The sequence below is a fragment of the Eurosta solidaginis genome, chromosome 1 (genome assembly GCF_040869045.1).
Source record: "Eurosta solidaginis isolate ZX-2024a chromosome 1, ASM4086904v1, whole genome shotgun sequence".
Lineage (NCBI taxonomy): Eukaryota > Metazoa > Arthropoda > Insecta > Diptera > Tephritidae > Eurosta > Eurosta solidaginis.
This window is the reverse complement of record NC_090319.1, coordinates 309,681,250-309,705,207: the sequence shown is the minus strand read 5'-3', so window position 1 is coordinate 309,705,207 and position 23,958 is coordinate 309,681,250. Positions and strand designations below refer to the sequence as shown.

The following is a 23,958-nucleotide window of genomic DNA, read 5'->3' as shown; positions in this document are numbered from 1 at the left end:
CATGATTATCATATCCTGGCGAGGGCGGAGTTCTTTTTTCCAGTTTACCAGTTTATGTCCGCACCTTCCGCTTTTTACTACCTGGCCACTACCCAGTGCTTCACCTTTCATGTATGGCGCTTATATTATTCGTCACCTTTACCAACCAACTGGCGCCATCGTTACCTTTCTTTATAAGGGTGCTGAAATGCCGTATACATGCCCTAAAATTGTAGCTCATACAACTTTTACATTGCTAGTCTTTGAAAACGGAAGTTCTCATCCGAGGCGCTGCTCTATTTTTCATCGGAAGTAGGTTATAAGTGGCGTGTCCCCAACCCAGCGCAAAACCCAGGTGACAAAATTTAAAATCTATTGCATCTTCTCTTCTTGATAATGCGATAGATCAAGCTAATTGAACCGCATCAGCATACCTTCCGACTTTATATATGTAAGTCTGCTTTCGAATAGAATTGCACGATATGCCTAATGTGTGCTCCTAAGCTAAGAGGCTTAATGCAGTTTCACGCAAGCTATATTAGTCATTAAAACAGTTGAACTGTATGCTGCTGATTCCGAAAGTATTTTAAAGTTTAAAAATATTCTTGAAAGTTTTAACAACGTATGCAAAACCTTTGTTTTGATTCAATAAAGTATTCGATTTTGAATAAAGTTTCTTTTTTTTAATTTTTTACTTTATTTTCTTTCGATTTCGGAGGCTATCGCATCTTGCATTTATTTTTATTTATAAAAATTTTTAAAACTTCGTAACTTTGGTCATAAAAAACAGCTGCTAACGCCTTCACGCGTTGTTGACAGCAACGTATACGTATGCGCATGCGCAATAATATGAACAATTATCATTTCACAAAAATAACTTCTCGAAAATCTGCTACTCAACGTCTCGCTTATGCGTTGGCCAGTTAACAAAAAAAACAAAAAGAGTCATAAAACTTAGTGGCTTGTGTTTTTTTGCAGCTTTAACTTTTTGTTGGTATTTGGAATGCGTTCATCGACGCACCATGGAGAAAGTTGGTTGACTGCTTATTGAAAGCAAAGCATGAAACAAAAAAAAAAAAAACAAATACATTTCGTATATTTATGTATGTGTGCTAAACTGTTAATATTTGTTTTTGAAATTTGCGAAATATTTACAATTTTATTTATTCATCAAGTGAAAACAAGTATCGTCCATTAAATGCGGGTGTTCAAACTTGAGCGCATGTGCATTTTGTTAAACCAACGGAGCACACCTTAGCTAAGGATGAATAATTTATTTATTAATATTTTTTAATCTTACACATTTTACATACATTTATGCACAGTTATTCACATCCGTTTAAAGTTGACTTGTTTTGTGGAGATGTTTTGGCGCCATGCCGTCCCACAGTCGCCGTCCGCTGTGTCATTGTTTGTAGCCGCCTTCTGTTTGTTCCTTAGACTACCGGTAAAATATTATTTATATATGTAAGTAATTTATTAAATATATTGAAAAAGGAAATTAGAAGAATTCAAACACATAAACATACATAGATATTTTGTAATTCATAAACTTTTATGTTTTTTTTACTACACAATTAATTTAATTTTTCGTTTATGTGGTGTTTAAATATTGCACAGACCTCGACACGCATTTTAGCTTCTTTTTTTTAGCTATTATTATTATTATTATTTTTTTTGATGTATTCAAAGATGCTCAGAAGCATACGCTAATACGAGTAGGTATCTATGTATACGAAAAAATTTAAACGCAGCAAATACCATAGAATTTTAATAAGCAGGTGATTATGTGAGTTTGAAATCTTTTAAGTGTGAACGTCGAACGTCATATGCTTTTAACTCCCACCTGCAAATTCATTATATTTATAAACTTAATACTTAATGCATAAGGCGGCCACCGTGGTGTGATGGTAGCGTGCTCCGCCTATCACACCGTATGCCCTGGGTTCAACTCTCGGGCAAAGCAACATCAAAATTTTAGAAATAAGATTTTTCAATTAGAAGAAAATTTTTCTAAGCGGGGTCGCCCCTCGGCAGTGTCTGGCAAGCGCTCCGATTGTATTTCTGCCATGAAAAGCTCTCAGTGAAAACTCATCTGCCTTGCAGATGCCGTTCGGAGTCGGCATAAAACATGTAGGTCCCGTCCGGCCAATTTGTAGGGAAAAATCAAGAGGAGCACGACGCAAATTGGAAGAGAAGCTCGGCCTTAGATCTCTTCGGAGGTTATCGCGCCTTACATTTTACTTAATGCATAAGCTTTCATTTCTTTGAAGTGAGTATGTCAACAAACAATTGTTGTAATTACAAAAACGACACTTAATACCCATCATCATAAAATGAGGCTTAAATTTCAAGAATTGTTGTATAACTATATATATTACGGTATATATCTACATTACTCACACCTAAATCGAAAGGGAGTTAACTTTAAATTATCAAGTTTTTAAGTTATCTATTAAAGAGAGGTCCTGTACTGTTTAATAGGTGTAATAGCATCAATATAACTGTAAAACACACGGCTAGTGATAGAACTTTTAGAAAAAGTATTGATACCGGTACTCACACTCGGATCAAAGTATTGATGGTAGTACTCATACTCAGCAAAGGTATCGAGTTTACTCGATCCAAGTGAGTACTTCGGAGCTTTCACCAAAAGTGAAGAATATTTTTTCAAATCACACTCCCGCCAGAAAAGGCTTCGAAAAGATTTACAACGCATACTCGAAACAGCTGTCGCCTTGTCCGTCCTAATGAAGAGCTGTTTAAATTTTTTCCCAAACAATTAATAAAACTAAACGTTTTTTTTGTTAGGAAAAAGTTTTTTTAAGCGGAATCGCCACTCGATAGTGGTTTTGCAACCACTCCGAGTGTATTTTTCCCATGAAAAGCATTACAGTGAAAATTCATCTGCCCAGCGCATGCTGTTCCGAATAGGCATAAAATATGTAGGTCTCGTCCCCTCAATTTGTAGGGAAAATTAAAAATAAAGCGACGCAAAATTGGATGAGAAACTCGATTCAAACTCCACGGAGGTAAATCAAGTCAAATATATTTTATGGCATTAAACGTTTTGTGCAGAGATTTACTAAACAGAAGGGGATCAGGACGATTTTATTTTTTTTAACTTTTGTACTTTGCTCTACCATATCTGTACAGGTAGTATTTTGTTAAGATTAAAACTGTTAGCCTTTTTTTTTAAGTTGGTATGGTCCTTTTTTGCTTTTTTTTGATCGAATCTATATGTATATAATATCAAGGACCATATTTTCGCCAAATTGCAAAGTGATATCAACGGCTTTTGATTTACGGCTTGCAAAACTTTCGACAATTTTCATCGACGATGCTGTAAAAGCTGATAACTCTATCCACCAAAATTTCAAAGTAGAATGAAAAAGGTCTATTGAATGACAAGTTAAAATGTATTGAAATTTTATGGAGTGAGCAGCTTTTCATAAATTTGTTGGAGTTAGTGATTCTAAACAATAAGAACATAATTTTCTTTTACAACCACATGCAGAAATCATCTCGCATTCCACCATTATCATAGAGTCGGTTTAAGCTAAGTGCAGAGCTTTTATCTCATCGTCGACGATCTCAGTTTACGCTCAAGTAATGGCGTTAATGGACTGAACTTGTTTGATCTTACAAATGTAGACCAAAGGCACTTGGAAAAGTATCGGGGAAAACTATCGAGGTAAAATATCGATACCTTACTCAGTACTTGGAAAAAAGCATCGAGTACGGAATGCCGGAGTATTTTTGGAAAAGTATCGATACTACTCACTCAGTACACGTATCATTATATCATTACACATGGCTCGCTGTTGGATAAAACCAATTTTTTCGCAGAGATCGAGCCAAAAGCAATTCTCGGTTTTTCGAAATTAGCCTCCAAAACATAGTTATCGGCTTTGGAGGTTTTATTTTCCGAAACATATGAGCATGCACTTTTCAAGTTCAGTAATTTTTAGTCTAAAAAGTTTGATGTGTTGTTTTTGAAGTAAAACGTTTGTGTCATATTATTTGAAATACTTAACAAGCTCTCTGCCAGCATTTTCTATTGCACGAGCTACTTATTCAATACCGAAGATATTGCCGTTATTCCTTATTCATATCAGCTTTCGGGAAGAACTGTTCCCCCAAAGCGTAACGCCATTAAGATACGACAGCGTTTCAATATTAGGAACTATTTCGATAGGACTGGAAGTGTCGAAAGATGATTCATATATATGTTAGGAAATTTTTCGAAAGAAGTAAACAAAAACCAAGGATGGCATTTGTGAGTCAGAGAGTGAAAACATCACCAATATCTTGCCAAAGATGGGTTAACTGGAAAACCCACAGTGATGTAAAGTGTTCCAACAAAGCGAATTACTTTGTGCCACATAAATTAGAGTGCGAAAGTGAGTTTTTTTCGAGATAATCGAGTACGAAGGAATAGTGAGTTTTGCTCAAATTTTTTCATATTTACAAAGAAATCTCTATTAAGACAAATTAACATCGGGCGGAATTATAGAGCTTCACAAGGACAAAAATAATGTCAAATAACCAAGTTACTATAAAAGTTAATCCGGTTGTGTTTGCAAGGATAAAAATAAATTGTAAACAATTTTTCCGAAACCCTCTCATCACAAGTTTTAAATTTAGGGCAAGATTTTGGCAACCTTTTTTCAACCCAGTCTAGTGCAGATATGAAGGAGTTGAGAAATTTTACTATAAGGAAGTTATTACGAACAATAAGAAGGCAACTCTTTCTGTTCATTGTTATATTTTTATGGATCTAGCTCATTAGTCATCAAAATTGAAACTGTGGCTGTGTTGGTGAGTGTGAAATCATCATAGTGCTAGTGACTTAGTCGTTGATTAATGAGCAACGAGGCAAGACATATGCACGCATGTTTGCTAATATTGAAAAAGTAAGTTGCAAAAATGCTATCAAAATATTACATTGCTTGAGAATAACAAAAAATAAAAAAATTTTAAAAATGGGCGCGTGTGCTTATGTGCGCGCGTGAGAAGTTAACTTCTTTGGCATTAAACAATAATTGCATGCAAATAATTAATTACAATAAAATAATAAAAATACTGCAAAAAAATAATAATAATAAAAATACTGGAAAAAGAAAGTCAATAAAGTTTAGTTTAAATTTGAAAAATTAAACAAATAAATACTTATTTTCTTACATTAAGTGTAGCATAAAATCGCGATTGAATCAAATATTATTATATTTAAATTAGAAGACCCGACAGACGTTGTTCTGCCCTAAATTTGGCCTATCTGCATACATTTTAATAAGCTTTTTCCGTCTAACTCTGCCCTACCCCTCTACACTTTTTCCTAATCTTTTATTCACTCCTCCCTCCGTCTTTTTCGCTTCATCTCCATCTTTGTCTCATTCTATCTCTTTCTCAGTCTCCTTATCTCTTTTCTCTTCTCTCAAGTTTTTCTCCTTTTTCTTCATCTCTTATTGCCAGTCCCAGAGGGTGGTATATATTTTGTTCCAGTCCCATTCCGAGTCTCAGTCCCAGTTCCACTCCGAGTCTCAGTCTCAGTCCCAGTCATAGTCCTAATCCCAGTCCCAGTCCGTCTCTGGTATACTTCCCGGAAAAAAGCATCGTAAATACTAATATAGGCAAATTTATATACGAAATTTCAGGAAAATCGAACAGGACGTATGTAAACAGGTATGTGGGTATTATTATTAATTCTTGTTTTTATTTCGGCTTCGCATGCATATTTATCAGTTTTTCCAGGTCGATGCAACTAAATCGAATATCACAATATATTTTAGAGCTCTCCGCAACAGCTTTCATTTGATATCCATAATACACACAGATTCTAGAGGTATCCGGGTCCATGCTTTGGCCTATATCTCGAGACCCTAGTCACTCAGCGGTGTAAAACTTACTCTGTATTATAGCACATATCAACAGCTTCAATTTGATACCCATAATATAAAAAAACCTATTCTAGGTGTATCCGGGTCCATGTTTTGGGCTATATATCGATACCCTAGCCTTCCAAAATTATCCTGTACTATAGCACCCATCAACAGCTTTCATTTGATATCCATATTTTATAAACACATTCTAGGGGTACCCGGGTCCACGTTTTGATCTCAAGACCCTAGGCACGTAGCGAAAAAAAGGTAGACGTTGGCCGATTCTCAGAACTACCCAATATGCTCACAAAGTTTCATGAGAATCGATTCAGCCGTTTCGGAGGAGTTAAGCCTCTAACACCGTGACAGAAGAACTTTATATATTAGATTATGTCCACTGCCATAGCATCTTCGGTAATGACTGAATCGGAACTTCAGTTATCAGTGGCTTATGACAAAAAGGGCTATCTATATACCAAGTTTCAGGCAAATTGAATATAATTTGATCGAGTAGATCTGTCCCTGGTCCACTTCCCGGCAAGAAACTTCACAGGAATACTCTCCGAAAAGACAGGAATTATTAATCGGACACACAAATATACCAGCTCACTGAATTTCATCAAGACATCTCAAAAATTTAGGGACTAGTTTGCGTTCAAACAGACGAACGGACGGACAGACGTACATGGCTAAATCAACCCAGCCCGTCATCCTGGTCAGTATACACATTTATCTATCTCTTCTCCTTTGAAGACTTACAATTGTCATTTAGTTACTCAGATATGACACCACGCGCGTGTCGAAACATATGTATTGAATAAAAGCATAATTTAAACGTCTAAAAGGTTTTGTTTTTAATTTATATGTTGTGATATAAAAGTCGTTTAGCACTCAATTAAAAAAGTAATTACGAATGATATCGGAATCTATTCTTACTTTAATCCCAATTTTTTTTTCGATATATGGCTTGAATAAAGTATATCGCTTTTAAGAAATCGTCGATAGATGCTGAACGTGGCAAGATAGGTTAGTGACTTCTTAATACGAATTATGTCCGGAGTAAATACATTTAAAATAATGTATCACTCATTTAAATCAATGATGGAAAAGTTAGTGTTTTTACCAGGTGCTGAAAAAATGTGTTCAAGTTTTTGAAATCCTCACGAAGTAAATTTTTGAACCCACCGGCACGTTTCCAACATTTTTAAGTGATACACTCTAATGCAAATATTTCGAATTAAAAATATTTCCTTTCCTCTTTTGGCGCCGGCATTACGCTCTCACCGCATAGGTGCGTACTTTTCTATTTATCACATAGAATACTTTCGAATCTATAAAACTTAAATGAAATACATATTTTAATAGTATTTTTTACTTTAAGCATTAAAAACATTTACTAAAACAAACAAAACGCCCATATACGCATTTATTTTGAAAACACCACGAATGCTTTATCTTAGGACGATTGTACAGTTTGATTCAAACGCTTAAATATTTACTATAACTATTTATGTTCCTAAAAGCTTTTTATGTCAATTTATATAGAATTTTGTTTAGTATGTTTTGAGAACATCATTAAATCCCGATCTGCAATACTTATATCGGTATTATGGAGTCACTGGCTTACAAAAGCTACTTCAAATCATCTCTAAGGATCGTTTTCATCATGCTTGCACTTAACTGACTCACGAAGCTTCGGTCGACGTGGAGAAAACGAAAGTTCTATAACTTATAGATTTTTTTTTTTATAGATAAGCGGCTATCAAGGCCTTGAGCTCAACCATAGTGCGATCGAGGGTGGATCTCGCTTGCGATTGCATCGAAATATTTTATAATTAAGATTATCCCAATCTCAGGCCATAGTGATATCCCGGGCAACTGTCAAGCGGATCTCTTAGCCCGCATTGGTACAACTGAACCGAATGAAGATGGCTGTAGGGATGTCGGGATTTCGCTGGCCACCTGTGGTTTGCTCCTCCATAGCTGAGCGTAGAGTCAGCTCAGCAAACGTTGGGCGGACACCACATTTTGCAGGGTAGCAAGATATTTCTGGCCGAAAGTGGATAGCAGGAGGTCTGCCGAAATAATAAGGTTCACTAAGGCTCACTATAAATGGTCATTGGGGTGTTGATGGGGCCCTGCCTCATGGGTATCCATGCGGTACATCTCAATATACTGGAAACTCCATCCTGCTGTAGCTGTATGGAGGATGATGAGGTGGAATTATCAAATCACTTTATGCTTGTTTGCTCAGCTTTTGTCAGAGCTAGGCGAAAGTACTTCGGCCGCGACTCACTTGGATCTCCCGAGGATTTATCCAAGGTTGAGATCGGTATCATTCGGAACGTTATCGTTGCTATCCAACGATTCTGTAAGTAGCTTTATCTACGTTATTGTTATTTTATTGTATGTGGTATCACAACGGACCTTCATGTTGTCCAAGTGAGATTCCCATATTAGGGCAGTTACCCCCTAACCTAACCTACCCTATAAATAAGTGATTTTCACCTCCCCAAAGGACACACGGAATATACCCTTTTTGTGGAATATTACACAAAATGAGCTATCTTTTCGATAACACATCCTACCTTAGGTGTTTTTCGCAAACAGTTCCAGATTAAACCGGAACTCAAAGTTTGCTTAGACTTTCGTAGTTTTAATATTTTTATTAAATTAGTCTCTTTAAAGAAATGCAGAAAACTTTTCGGGATTTGGGAATGTCTTACTTCAGTTCTTACTGGGCTATCATACCTCTTAATCTGATACACTTTTGAAAATAGAAAACAATAATTGAAAAATTCACCTTAATATGCTGCGATTGGGTGGAGAAGTGTGACACCATATGTTGAACGGCTGTGAATTATGTGTCAGCAGAAATCCCCAAGATTCCGCGAGCAAACGAAATAAGTATGTATCACGGCAATACTAAACATTTATGTCGGCATAAACTCATCTAGAGGTAAAAGTCCACATATTTTCTAACGTATCTATGTGATATTTTTATGTATATGTATGTGTGTTTTGTCACATCGAGCGCAATTCTGTTTGAAATATCTGACGCTTGTCTCATAATAAACATAGCGCTAAAGTAATTTTTTTCTAGTCGTGCCTATACTCAGTATATACGTATGTATATACATAGATATGTATCTATATGATGATTAAGGTAAACTCCACGTTTTTGCATAGCCGTATTACGAAATATGGTCCAGTGCTGGGCAAAGTGATGCACTTCACTAGTTTTTTTTCTTCTGTTTTTGTCTCAGTTCAAAATGCCTTGGCATTGAGACTCACTGAGTGCAAAACTGCCTGCTTAAAGAAAACTTCACAGGATCTATTTAATAAGCTCTAGGTAAAACCGGGTTTGGCATTATATCGGGAACGGAAGCGCGTTACGTGAGGTGTATGGCTAATCTTACTTTAATCGGCTACTCAATCATCTTCTCATTTGGTAGGAAGTATGAACCTTACTCTAGCCCGAGGTCCGTTTTGTATTACTAAGCTGTGGGAGATGTCTATGGAAAGAATTGGGAGGGGCAGAAGCATGCATCTATGTTGGGTCCCAGAGCATATGAGAACGAGAAAGCATATGAGCCAGTTAAAAAGAGGCACATCCCTCAAAACTTGCTCCGTAGACGTCCGAATGAGATTAGGTAAGATTAAATGGAGGCGAGAGGTGCACATGATTGACCAAGCTTGCGAGGCTTGGACCTAAACGAGAGGCTGCAAAGTTGCGAAGATCGTGTGAAGCTCTTAGAACTTTAGACTAACAAAGCTACAGTTATAGCAAATGTAGGAGCATGTTTTGTGCTCGTGTCCTGCGATTGCCATGCTAAGACTGCATCTATTAGGGGTGACACGGCTGTCAGATCTAGAAGCAGCAAGTTGCATAGTTCTAAGAAAGATTTTAGTATTTGCCAAGGGGACAGAGTTTTTTATAACATAGGTGTTGGTTTTTGATCGGGGTTTTTAGTTTGGTTGTTGAACAAACTTCTGGTAACACTACGGGCTCACTCAGTCTATGTGCGGTTCTCATGGACCGGCCTGTTTTGCTTTTAGATTTCGACAAAATTATCGTAGTTCACATTATAATTCAGGGTGTTTTAAGCTGACGCTTGAAATAATTCACTACGTGGTTTACCAAGGCGAATCTATACAAGGTGATGGCAAATTGAATTCAATCAAATTCGCCGTACAGAAAAATGTAAAGTCAAAAGAAATTTAGCATTGATTTCGTATAACTGACAAATGATTGCACCAAGACGTTGTATGGAAAATATCAAGAAGAAGCAATCAGCTGATAGGATCACACCACCTGGTACAAAAAAACACGGCTAATACCTAATGAAGGAATTCGCTCTCAAAATTGTGTACGCAATTTTACGCAGTTCCTTACGTTTCCATGTTTTCTAAATTGTAGGCCACAGAAGAGAAAGTGAATTACGTATCAATATATCAACTACGTGACGTATGTATAGACATCGTATAAGTTTCAGCTTTCAGTATACAGTGTAGGCCAGGTCATCAACTCTGCTGCATATATTTCTCGATGCATAAAGTTACCTGCGGATTTTTGACTGGGATCGTGTGCAATGATAGACACTCATGAAATGGAAAGACAAATACGCCCATCACTGCTCTGAGCGCATACATCAGTGTTTGTGTGCAAATGTGATGCCGTCATAGATACTCTGAGATAGTAGGTATCTTTGCCTTTCTGTACGTATCTTAAAGACTTGGTTTTAGTTTTTTTTTTGTTAATTTTGCCTGCATTAAGAAATGTCACGTTTTACCAAGATTTCCCTAGATATTGTTTAGCTGGCTTTTATTTTCATGTCGCCGTGTTAATTACAAATGCTGCACTTAATTAAGAGCTAATTGATACTAAACATATGCAGCACATTTTCAGCTCAAGTACTCACGAAAATGATGAACCTTCATACATACATACAAAATGTATAAGTACCTCCCGTCTCTGCTAATGATTTCCAAGGAGAAAGGATTTTTATTGTTTATGAATTTCTTTAACTATCTTACAAAATGTCTTAATGGTTTAAGACTCGTTGTTAAGACAGATTGTTAAAACTGAATAATTGTTATACCACTCAAATACAATACCACAAATAAACCAGATTCATAAAATTTCTTGCAACTACAACAAAAAATAATTTTTTTCTTTATTTAAGTAAATTAGTTTTTTTTTGCTATGATATAGCGTTTTATTGTTTGAATTTGTGCAGTAATGGTGTCTATTGAAGTTTTAAATTTGTATTAATTTTACGATGCTGAAAATTGGTTTTTATTTGATTTGTAAATAAACTCGTTTTGATATTTAAAGCAGACACAGATTTACTTATTTGGGTTACTTAATCAGTCGGTGACAAATTTTGCATGGCGTTCAAGCTACATTGTGTGTATGTCTGTAGTTTATCACCATTTATGGTTTTTAACTGAAAATTATCTGATCATTGTTTTTAGGATAATAATTGAGATTTCGTTAATTTTGGCAATACTTATTATAGCTCACTTAATTATTTTTGTTTCTAACATGGACATATAAATAAAGATATAAGGAAGCAGCTTTACAGTACTCTTACAAACTAAAAGTCGTCTATGCTAAAGACCATATACCTTTCATGAATGTAAATATACTACATACGTTCTGATTCTTTGGGACTTAGCCCCTTGGCAGCCACGTTACTTTGAATGGATATAAATCCGAGACTGAAGGACTTCGTCTATCTGAGTACCAGAAATAACAGAGAAAACTATGTCGCCTTCGTAACGAAACGTAAAATAATTCTTGCCAACAAGTTTTACTTTGGTATGGCATTGCGACAAACAAAAACTATGTTTTACAAGTAGCTCGTTATACCAGTCCTGATGTATGTCTCGGAATCATAGACAATGTCTAGTGGAGAAGAGGTGGCGCTTGGAGTGTTCGAGAGAAAAGTTCTCTAGAAGTTATAAGGTCCTATCTGTGATGCCGACGGCAAGTACCGAAGGAGGTATAATGATGAGATGTATGGCCTATACACAGATAGAGAGAAACTGCAGCGAATAAAAGCCAAAAGACTAGGTCATGTTATGCGATTGGACGAAAACAATCTGGCCAGGAAAATATTTCAATCGACACCGCAATTTGGAAGCAGAGGAAGGGGGAGGCACCAACTGACACAGACTTTACTTGTCTTGGTGCTCCCTATTGGATTCAGTTATCGTGACTTGTTAAGAAACGGTCAAAATCGCTTGGGCGGTTAAGCACCAAATAATGATAAAGAATGAAGTTGTCAACAGAACGTAAATCACTATGTCAGAAGAATCAGTTATTTCCAAAATAAAATCCTCAAAGAAGCTATTAGAAAAATTATGACAAAAATACATAATATTTGAGAGTTTTGATGTCGACATTCTTCTTCTGTCTCCATCAACCGAGAGAGGCTAAATGGTTTTAGATGTAATTAATATGGCTTAGGTTAGTTCAACTGGTTTTGGAGAGCGTTATCGATGTTGATGGTCCTTTGCCTAATATAGATCCGCTACGTTCGGGCAACAAGCACCATTAAGGTGTAAGTCCGACCATCTCGAATAAATATGACCACACTTAAACTTCTAGGCCATCCCGCCACCACCCCTAGTTGCATGAGGAACTTGGGATCGCCATAGCCTCGGCTGCTAAAGAAACAAGATTCGTCACGGGTGGGTGAGGTTGGCAATTTGGTTGTAGAAGCTGTAAATTACACAACCCATCGAATCCATTGGATATTTTAGTCGCCTCTTACAACATATTCAAATAATAAAAACAAATTTACAGTTACTTTTTTAGTCGAATGAAAAGAGAAATTAGTGCACACTGGTAAAAGTGGTCAAATATAAGACTATGGAATTTTTAGAAGCCGAATAAATAAATGGATTAGGAGGAGGTCTGCTGAATATTTCTTTTAAATAAAAAGAACTTATTCAACCAAGTGATCCTGCATAGCCTTTTGATTTATATCAGATGGGTGTAAAGTCAAATGGAGATGACTCTATTGTCATTTAGTCAAATTTAGAAAGGTTTTAATTAATAAAGGTATGGCCTAGAAGATTTCATGTGGTTATCTATATCTGGCAAAGGACCATCTACATCGATAACAGTCCCAAAAACCTTCGGAGAGTTCTATATCGTTAATATACCAACAACGCACATCATGGTCCTTTGAAGTGGTTATATGGCCAATTGACCTTATGTCACCCATATCGACGCAAAGTAAGCAGTTTCTCCAAATGATTCACCTAATAAAAGTATATTTAAATAAAAGTCGCAGTGGTTGGAGCGGCATAATAATAATAAAATGATTCATGTGTATTCAATGGTGTGAGCTTTGTGATACTTCAGAAGCTAATCAGCTTCCTTTTTTTCAGCTTCCTTTTTTCACAAAGCTGGGTTTGAACTGAAGTAATCGGTAACTTAAAGCGGATTTCCGAACACATCAAGGACTTAGGATATCTACTTAAGGTCAATAATAAGAGAAGACCAATTCTTTCCAAAGCGTCACATTTGCACATTAACTGAAACTGCCATTATTAAACTCGTTGGAGTCTTATATATGTAGTTCACTCTACGATATAGTTCTAGCAACCCTTCTAGGCATAGAAGTTAAATTCAACAAAATAGGAAACCACCGCAGTGCTTGCGAACTGAATGCCAATAGAGATTTTGTGATTACGCTGAAGATACTTGCTATCTCCTTACAGAAACACTAGAGTGACTCCACCTCTTGTTAGGTTTTGAGCTCTATCTGGTCAGTTGTTGACTCGAAGCACTTGGTGGTGCTTTTTCGTCTTACTATTACCACATGTAGCAGTTAAAGTGTTGACAGGAAATGTATACATTTTCGATACGGTCTATTTTAGTAGAGTATAATTCTATGGTTAAACTTACAAATTCATACATATGTACATATGGTCATAAATACATAAAATACAGCATGTATAACACAAGAAAACATAAACATCAACAACATCAATGTAAGCTGCAACAACACAAACCGCATTGATGGCTAAAGCTTTTGCGAAATTTTGCACCACACCACCACATCCATGCTAACCAACAACACTTTTCATTGTATGGATTTTAAAGGGATTTTCTCGGTATTATGTACATATCCGCTGTTGAGTAAAAATAGTTTTAGCGTAATTTTAAACACTATCACAACGATTACGACACCATCTGCTCGCATCGTTTGGCTAGCCTAGTCTCCATAGACGTTGTACCTGAATAAAGATTCAAAAGCTGTACAGCATGATGTTGGCTTAAACTTTTTTTGGAACACATTACAATGTTTGTATGTGTGTATGCCTGCATCTATTTTTGTTGCATGTCAGCTGAATGAAAGTATGCATGGCTACAAAAGCGACTAGTGGACCAGGCGACCAGCCAACTTAGACATCCAGCAAAATACCATGACTAAACGGCAGTGTAAAGTCGCCTGCAATTGTGTAAGCCGTTTGTAGGAAAAATGTGGCCGATTTTGTGCCGCTTGACAACGAACAGACAACTTTGTTGGTTGTAAATTTGCAATGCATTTGGTTAGTTGGTGTGCGTATGTGTGTTGCATATGGCATGCAAAATGCCTCATATCACACCATTCAGACAATTTCGCACGAATAAACACAAGAGTAAATTCCATTTTTTTTTTAATTCCATTGTATAGCTGAGAATGTACACGTTTTATGTAGGTGAACATTCGCTTTTAAAAACTTTAAGTTTTACTGAAATTAACTGCATTCATTCATGCATGTACATATGTATGGGCGTGTGCGTGTACTACTACCCTGCAGGGAGTTCAGTAGCTAGGTATCATAGTTTCTGATTCAGTACTGGGGCTGTAAAGCCAAAAGGAATTAGTTGCAGTCCAACCAGGCTTCACAACGTCACAAACTTGTTTCTCTGCTACGAGTGGCGAGTAACTCGTTAGCAATCAAAATTGATGCCGAATGTTTTCTATGAGGGACATTTTTGAATTGTCCCGCATTTATCCATGCAGTGTAGGCACCTTATGCAAATGTGATTTTTGAAAGAGAATTAATTAATTAATTTAATACAAAAATAAACACAAATACCCCACGAAAATGTAGAGAAGACATTTTATGCACATCTCGTCAAAAAAAAAAAAAAAAAAACAGCGACTACCTCATAGAAAACATCGAGCAAATGGCTACGAGTAACGAGTGACGTCTCTTATTATAATTTATCCTGTTGTTGTTGTAGCAATGCTCGCCCCACCTAATAGCCGCGACCGATCACAAATTGTCATCAATATCCTCTAACGGGAGTCCAAGGAAACTTGCTGTTTCAACAGGGGTGGACCATAAGGAAAGGGGTGTTAGAGGCGTTGGTTCCACATTACAATTAAAGAGATGGTTGGTGTCATGTGGGGACACATTGCAAGCAGGGCATACATTTTGTATGTCGGGGTTGATTCTGGATAGGTAAGAGTTTAACCTGTTACAGTATCCAGAACGAAGTTGAGCAAGAGTGACACGCGTTTCCCTGGGGAGTATGCGTTCCTCTTCTGCGAGTTCTGGATATTTTTCTTCAAGTACTGGATTCACCGGGCAATTCCCGACATAAAGGTCCGACGCCTGTCTATGGAGTTCACCAAGGACCTGCTTGTGTTTTTCCGCTTCATACGGCTGGGTTCTCAGGTGCCGTATTTCCTCAAAATGCTTACGGAGATGACTCCTTAGGCCCCTAGGCGGTGCTGGTTCGTCAATCAGATGTCTGTTGGGGTGCCCAGGTTTCTGGGTATTCAACAGAAACTGTTTGGTCAGCATCTCATTTCGCTCCCTGATGGGGAGTATTCTCGCCTCATTATGCAGATGGTGTTCTGGGGACATAAGAAGACAGCCCGTGGCGATTCTGAGAGCAGTATTTTGGCAGGCCTGTAGTTTCTTCCAGTGGGTGGTTTTTAGGCTTGGCGACCATATGGGTGATGCGTAGCACGTAATCGGCTGGCTAATTGCTTTGTATGTGGTCAAGAGCGTTTCTTTATCTTTTCCCCAGGTACTGCCAGCAAGGGATTTGAGGATTTTATTACGGCTCTGAATTCTTGGAACAATTGCGGTTGCGTGCGCACCAAAATGTAGATCCTGATCAAACGTCACACCCAAGATTTTGGGGTGTAGGACAGTCGGTAGCGTAGTGCCATCGACGTGGATGTTCAATATGGTCGACATTTGGGGCGTCCATGTTGTAAATAAGGTCGCGGAAGATTTAGTCGGTGACAATGCCAGGTTTCGCGAGGCGAAAAAACTGGAGAGATCAGGGAGACAGCCGTTTATTTTATTGCATAGCTCATCGATCTTTGGGCCTGGGCCTGTGGCCATTATTGTGCAGTCATCGGCGTAGGAAACGATTGTGACTCCTTCCGGTGGCGAAGGTAGCTTAGATATGTAGAAATTAAACAAAAGCGGGGATAGGACACCACCCTGTGGCACCCCTTGTTTAATTCTCCTTTGTTTTGATGTTTCGTTTCTGAATTGCACCGATGCCTGCCGACCACCCAGATAATTTGCGGTCCACCTTTTAAGACATGGGGGAAGGGTGGACCCTTCCAGGTCTTGCAGTAACGAGCCATGGTTGACCGTATCAAAAGCTTTTGATAGGTCTAACGCTACGAGTACTGTTCTATGGTGGAGATATTGATAAAACCGCAATTTATCTGGGTGCTAATGACATTTAGCGCGGAGGTAGTGCTATGGAGTTTTCTGAAGCCATGCTGATGAGGGGCTAGCTGCAAATGTGCTTGGAAATAAGGGAGCAAAATGGCTTCAAGCGTCTTTGCCACTGGCGATAGGAGAGATATCGGACGATATGACTCACCTACGTTAGCTGGTTTCCCAGGCTTTAGTAGCGGGACCACCTTGGCCATTTTCCATTTCTCGGGTATGACAAAGGTGGAAAGAGACAGGTTGAAGACATGCGCTAAGTATTTGAAACCCTCTTTCCCTAGGTTTTTAAGCATTGGCATGGCTATGCCGTCTGGGCCCACTGCTTTGGATGGTTTAGCGCGACCAATGGCGTCCTCAACCTCTCTAGCGGTGATGGTAATTGGTGACGCGCTGAGTTTGTGTTTATGTGCGTGTCTATTGGCTCTCCGTCTATCTTTGTCGACCGTAGGATGCATTATATATTGTCGGCAGTAAGCGCTCGCGCATTTTTTTGCATCCGACAGCACCTTATCGCCAAAGGCGATGGAAACTTTGTCTTTGTGCTTAGTCGGATTCGATAGGGACTTTACGGTGGACCAAAGTTTACCTACACCGGTAGAGAGGTTACAACCTCTTAGGTGCTCTTCCCATTTCGCCCGCTTGTGTTCGTCCACAAGCAATCTGATGCGTTGGTTTATATCCCTTATTTGGGGGTCGCCTGGATCAAGCTGTCTTATAAGGTCGCGTTCCCTCGCTAAGCTCACGGCCTCCGCCGGGAAGTGGGGCCGGATTTCGGGAATTCTCCCGGCGGGAATGAAATGTCCCGAGGGGGATTCAATGACCTTACGGAAGGCACGCTCCCCTTGGCGGGCATCAGTCGGGATAGGGAGGGCAGCAAAGCTGCTGTCTGTTGCAGATTTATATTCTTCCCACTTTCCTTTTTTGAAGTTTATGAAAGTGCGTTTTTCGGTGACGATGAAGTCGGCGGTACGCTCGAACGAAATAAGTATGGGCAGGTGGTCGGATGCCAATGTTACCATCGGCTGCCAGTTGACGCAGTTTACGATTTCTGCGCTCACGATTGAGATATCTGGCGAGCTATGACAGCTTCCTACCATACGTGTGGGGGCGTCTCCGTTTGTTGTGCAGAACGTCGTTTCGTCTATTTGATCCGCCAACATCTCACCCCTACTGTCCGCCCGCAAGTTTGAATGCCATAGGTCGTGATGGGCATTGAAATCGCCTAAGATAATGCGATTGTTGCCAGTGAGTAAGGCCTCGATATTAGGGCGGTATCCACTGGGGCAACAGGTGACAGGAGGGATGTAGATGTTGATGATTTCTAGATTTGCATCGCCTGACCGGACAGATAGGCCTTGACGTTCTAAGACATTGTCACTGCGGTCGATGCCAGGATCAAATATATGATATTGCACAGAGTGGTGTATAATAAACGCGAGGCCGCCTCCATTTCCGCTCTCGCGGTCTTTCCTGTGGACATTATAACCAGAGCAGGTCTGCAATGCAGATCTTGCCGTGAGTTTAGTCTCTTGAATCGCAGCAATGCGGATGTTGTGCCGCTTCATGAAATCGACTATCTCCGTAATTTTCCAGTTAGTCCATTACAGTTGAACTGCAGAATTCTGAAGTGCATGAGGGGTGACGCCGCCTAGGTTGTGGAAGGCCAGGACGCAATTGCTGTTGTGGCCTTGGGACTGGGCGCCCTTGGGCAAGCATTGGGGTACCCGGATGATTTGGGTTTGCGACCTGGCAACATGGCGCGATGAAACCCGTCGGGGGGTTGCCGTCTCGGAGACCAGAACATCTGGGAAAGTGGCACCACCCAAGGCAGGAGCTGCATTGAGCGGATGTCGCAAACCTATATATTCTGTGCTGGCAGACGGTGCAAACGGAGGCAGGGACTAAGAGTCTGTTTCCCTGACCTGCACGATTGCTGCCAGAAAAGAGGGGGGGAGAAGAAGACGGGGGCAGGGGCTGATGCTCAGCATTGCTACCGGCTCTACTACGAAGGTAGTAGTTATGAGTGGTATCAGCTGTTTGAGTTGTTGGCTCCGTGGGGCGCGAGCAGCAGCGGGTACTTGTTGTGGCTTGCTGAGCAGCGAAGCTGCTGGAAGGTAGTGGGGATACGCTTAGGCGTAGACTACGGGACGCCCTTGGGCGTGAGCAGCAAGGAGCCACAAAAGATTTATAAAAGTTACGTGGACGTCGGGTTTTGGGATCAAGCCCAGAACAACCTGTCCGATGCAACCATCCCTTGCACGAGACACACTGAACAGAGTATGACCGTCCTAAAAAGATTCTTTTCTGGCAAATGCAGCAAAACCATTTCTCATGACCGGGGTCAGGAGACGGACCCGGATTGGGTTCGATACCTTCCCGGAGTAAGAGAATATGTAGCAGTCCTGCTGCAAGGAGCTGCTGGGAGGATGACAATTTGTGGGAGGGACGAAACAAATTAAATGGGGTCACACTGAAATGACAGTCCTTGGTCGGGAAAAATCCCGAGTCGCTCCGGTACAAAGAACCGACAGCCTTGGGAAGCGCCATTAGCGCAAAAACAATATAAAGATTTCAATCAAATAGTGACATAAGTAACATCTTGATATAGATGCCCTTTTAAATATCATGCAGAATAATATAATAGCAAAATAGTAAACCCTGCTACGAATCGAACTTATTCCGATCTAGTGCAGAGCTATTTCATATATCATTAAGAAACCGTACAAGTTCTAATTTTGTTCCCTCGCAGCGCTTTCCACTGACATTCTTAACATTGTGATGTTTTTCGACAAAGTAATTACCTCCTTCGGAGACCTCTAGCACGCGTCTTAACAAGTTCAGTCGTAGGTGGTTCTGAGAAAGTCGCTGCCTTTGATTGATTGATTCGAATACATTTATGCAGCTCAGATTTTGGCGCTATTGGTACAAGTTTTGAGTGCCAACAGTCCCACCGTGCGTTCGATTATCATCACTTCGGAGGTAGTAATATAGCCTGTAGTACGAAACTGTCGCTTTGTGTGACTATCTTCCAATTTTTCTGGGTGGAAATTTTGTTGGAATTCGGACATTGGACAAAATTTACCGAAATAAAAAGCCTTATCAATATTTCATTTTTAAAACATTATTTGTAGCGAAACTAAAAGATTTTGAAAAAGGAAAACCAACTTAAAATTATGTATTAGATTTATATATGTAACTACTTTAGGCTCGGTTTTTCAGTTACACTACGCTTAAACTTACTTTGCAGTTTTTCAGTATACTTTAACTGAGGTTTAAGCTGAGCTTAAGCGGCCGATCTGGCAGGGTTAAACTCTAGTTAACAGTTATTTGCGTTCGTTCGAAATGGTGTCGAATATACCCAACAAACATTTGGGATTGAATAGCATTAGAGCTCATGTTGATAACTAGGCATACTTCTAAAATGTCAAGGGTTATTTCGAAACAGTGGATCAACTCGAGAATAACAGCGTACTCAGCAAAAGAGGGAATTTTTTATAAAGCAAAAAATACTATTACTTAAGTTGAAAAAATTTAATTCTCTAACTTGACTCAAATGTAAGATTCCATACTACAGTATTTTCACGAAATTAAAATAAAATGTATATACATAATTTATTTTTGATTAATTACGCTTCTTACTGCTATCAACCAGGTATTTATTTCTCACAATAAACAGCTGCTGGTTTTGGTGGTACCACCTTGGAGATTTTTTTCAACTCCAATTAAGCTCTATGTATATGCAATGTAGGATATCAACTGGAGAAATATGTTAAATATACATTTGAGAACTGTACATTTCTCAAAATCTCTCGAAACTAGGATAATAATTGGAAAATATTAATGACTTTGGAGATCAACTCGAAAACTTTTAACTTTACAATATTTCTCAAAGGTTGGTAGTGACTAGTTGGATATCAGTTCGAGAACTATCTGATTTAAGAATAATTAAATAAAGATGTTGGATATCACTTCCACTAGATATATATTTAGCTAGAGACTTTTTTTCTCATGTTTGTTGGGTAAAGAAAATTCAGTTGTTGCCGTATCTACAAATTATATAGATAATAAAAAATCCAATGTTGCTGCACAAAAAAGCATACCCCAAAGGCGGCCTTAAACTGTGACTGAAAAATTGCTCAGTACTTTAACTGGAGTTTAAATTTTGCTAGAGTTTATACAAACTTAGTTTAAGCTTAGCTTAACCAGCTACTGCAAAATCGGGCCTTAGTGTGTTGTGTTGGGGCTCTAAGGAGCAGTTCACAGTCTTCAATAACGTGTGCTTAATACCCATCTGTCATATAAACAACAAACTGAGTCATCGACTGTCAGCTATGTGGAAGCCTAAAGTGTAAAGTAAACTCACGGTTTTACTGGATTTCGAGTATTTGCAATGCAGTTTTTGCGGTTTGTTTAACAGAATGTCCACAATTATCAATTTAACTAGGGGTTAGCCACTCTAAGGGCCATTTTCACTATCTCTAGTTAGGTAAGAATTTAACTGGAGGACAACAAACCTTCAAATAGCTTAACTTGACATATTCGTTTTCATCAACTTAGGATACCAAATCCCATATCGATATTTGTTAATGTTGTGTATAACAAATCGTAAAAATCTATTGTGAATACACAAAAACCTGCTGACTATTGCTTACAATTTTTGTTGACAATTAGCTGACAGTTGATGCTTCAGTTAGCATGAAAAAAACGCGAATTTCAATAACTTATAGATAAGTGACTAATTGAAGATGGTGAAAACGGTCCTAAGTTGGGGAATACACAAATGAAGCTCTCTAAAGGATTGCTGTCCTCCAGATAAATTTTAACTTATCCAAAGGTATGACAAAGGTATATGACAGCCTGTCACCAATTCGCACCATCCACCGGAAACTAGACCACACATACTCTTAATAAAAGTCTCAAAATTATCGAACAATTTTTGATAATTATTGGCCTTCTCGTGGTATGCCTAGTACATATTTTTTTTTTTTTTGTAATTTAAAAAATGATTGGCTTTTATGTTGCTTCGCACACAACAGTAATTGGCAATTATTTAATTAGATTTTCTCGCAAGCTGACGTGAAATCCATGCAAAAGCATTTATGGCTGTTACATGCGATGAAACACATTCATTTGTATAACTAGACCTATGTAAGTAAATATATATCTACTATATAAATATGTAACGGTAGCTTAAGATGGCGGAAGAAATCAACTCTTTAAGCGTCGAATGAATGTTGCAAATGATGCGTTTTGAAAGTAAATTTTCAATATCCGTGTTATAATAAGATTGTACGTATATCAGTATAATATATTATTCATGGATCATAAAAATATACGACACTTCTACTACTATACTTGATTACCTTGAAAGATATTTGTTATTCTTAATTGATAATTATTGAATTACATTCTTGTTAATAACTGGTCAGGTGGTAGTGGTGACCAGTCTGCGTATATGTGGAATTATTAAGTGCCGCAACTGAACCAATAGGAAAAATCTTTGCGGGCTTTTATTTATTTTATTTTATGTTATTTTATTTGTTTTATTTAATTTATTTTTTGTATAATTTTTTTCTTTTTTCTTTTATTTTATTTTTTTAATTTAACTTAATGCATTTTAGTTTGTTTTATTTCATTTAATTTAATTTAATTTTAATTAAATTTTTTATTATTTTATTTTATTGTATTTAATTTTATTTTATTTTGTTTCATTTTATTTTATTTTATTGTATTTTATTTGATTCTTTTCCTTAACTTTGTCTCGTTTTATTATATTATGTTTTTTTAACTTTTTTTTATTTTATTTTATTTTATTTTGCATAACGTTATTTTGTGTTATTTTGTATATTTTTATATTATTTTATGTTGTTTTGTATAATTTTACGTTATTTTATTTGTCTTATTTTATGTTATTGTGTTTTATTTTATTTAAAAAGTTTAAACAACGTGACATCAGAACGGACAAGGCGACAGCTGTTTCGATTGTGCCTTGTAAATCTCTTCAAAGCCTTTTCTCTCGGGAGTGGGATTTGAACCCGCACTCCTGCGATGACTGAAGTGTTACAAACGCATTCAGCCATGTCATGCTTTAGTTGTTGCAAACTTGTCCCAATTGCCTTATTTGCACAATCCGATCGTGCCTTTGCTTAGGCAACCATTTACTGATCAACCTTTTCGTTGACCTGCCACAGAAAAATCAACTGAGAAATGTATGCTTAGGTTAGAATAAGTAAAGAGAGCGGATCAACGGACAACTTTATTGCCATTTTCCTAACCGCATTACTCCAAAAAGAATGCCTTATTGTCAAATTAGAAAGCTGTAGAGACTGCCTCACGCCGAAGAGAATGCTTTATTGTCAACTTAAGCGGAGAAGATACAGCATAGCTTCGTTAAGTTCCCCAAAAATGAACTCCCCTCGCATTTAAGGTGAAACCAATTCAACCGCGAATCTCCCACTAGCAGTCTATCCCAAGTACAGGAGTCGAGGTCTGTATACAAGTATGCTGTATACATTATATACACAACTGGATTTCCTTGCTATCCGCGGTACATTTTTTAATGACGACAGTGACCTGTCGGTAGGCACATTAATTTGTTTAATACACTAGTTTACTGTAATTATTTCAACATGATATAACTTGTTTTTAATTTTACCTGTAATTTAAATTTATAATTTTTTTAGTTTCTAATGTCCTTTTCTTTTCTTTTCTTTTCTTTTCTTTTCTTTTCTTTTCTTTTCTTTTCTTTTCTTTTCTTTTATTTGCAGTTCCAATGTAACATCATATGAAAAACGCAAAATTATTGATTTCCAACAGGTAAAGTAAATTAAAATATTTAAATAGAACTGTTGTTAGATTTGAAAATCCCCAGATTTTATCAACCGGATCATCAGGGGCGATCGATATGGCTTACAATTTGGCATTTCTTGGTATGAATTCTTGGTTTTCATAATTTGGTTGAGCTTTTTGAGGAGTGAATCAAGTAAAGGCTGTATTTTCATAGGAATTCCATATGGAAATACGGCCTTATATTTAACCACTCAAGCCTACATTCTCATACATTGGCCCTAAATAAAAGCGTTTCTTCTTTCTTGTACGGAAAAAGATACTAGCACTCTGCATAAAAAATATATCTGTACCATATATATAAAAGTACTTAATCAAGTATCATATTTTCATTCAAAACCACGAAAGATTGGTAGGTTTATGTAAGTGTCATTGGCATAATATAAAGTACATAATTGGTAGGGAGGAGTAGTGAAGTGGGGTTTGATTTGAAATGGCATTCATTAGTGCTTCAGTGAGCACGCGCACGCGCAACAGCAAATTACTTAGTAATGCATATGTACAGTACTTGTATGTACTCCATATGTATGTATAA

General features: G+C 37.8%; 1 protein-coding gene across 3 annotated transcripts in view; it reads left to right on the top strand.

The window, feature by feature from the left end:
- Positions 1-23,958, top strand: part of LOC137237621 (serine-rich adhesin for platelets) — a 248,678-nt gene that overhangs the window by 26,595 nt on the left and 198,125 nt on the right. Inside the window, exon 1 of one of the 3 annotated variants that reach the window (XM_067761486.1) lies at positions 23,368-23,393. The exons of the other annotated variants lie outside the window; for them this stretch is intronic. The gene's annotated coding sequence lies outside the window, so the exon portion shown is untranslated. Of the gene's footprint in view, positions 1-23,367; positions 23,394-23,958 lie in introns of those variants that run through there. 3 annotated transcript variants of the gene reach the window in all.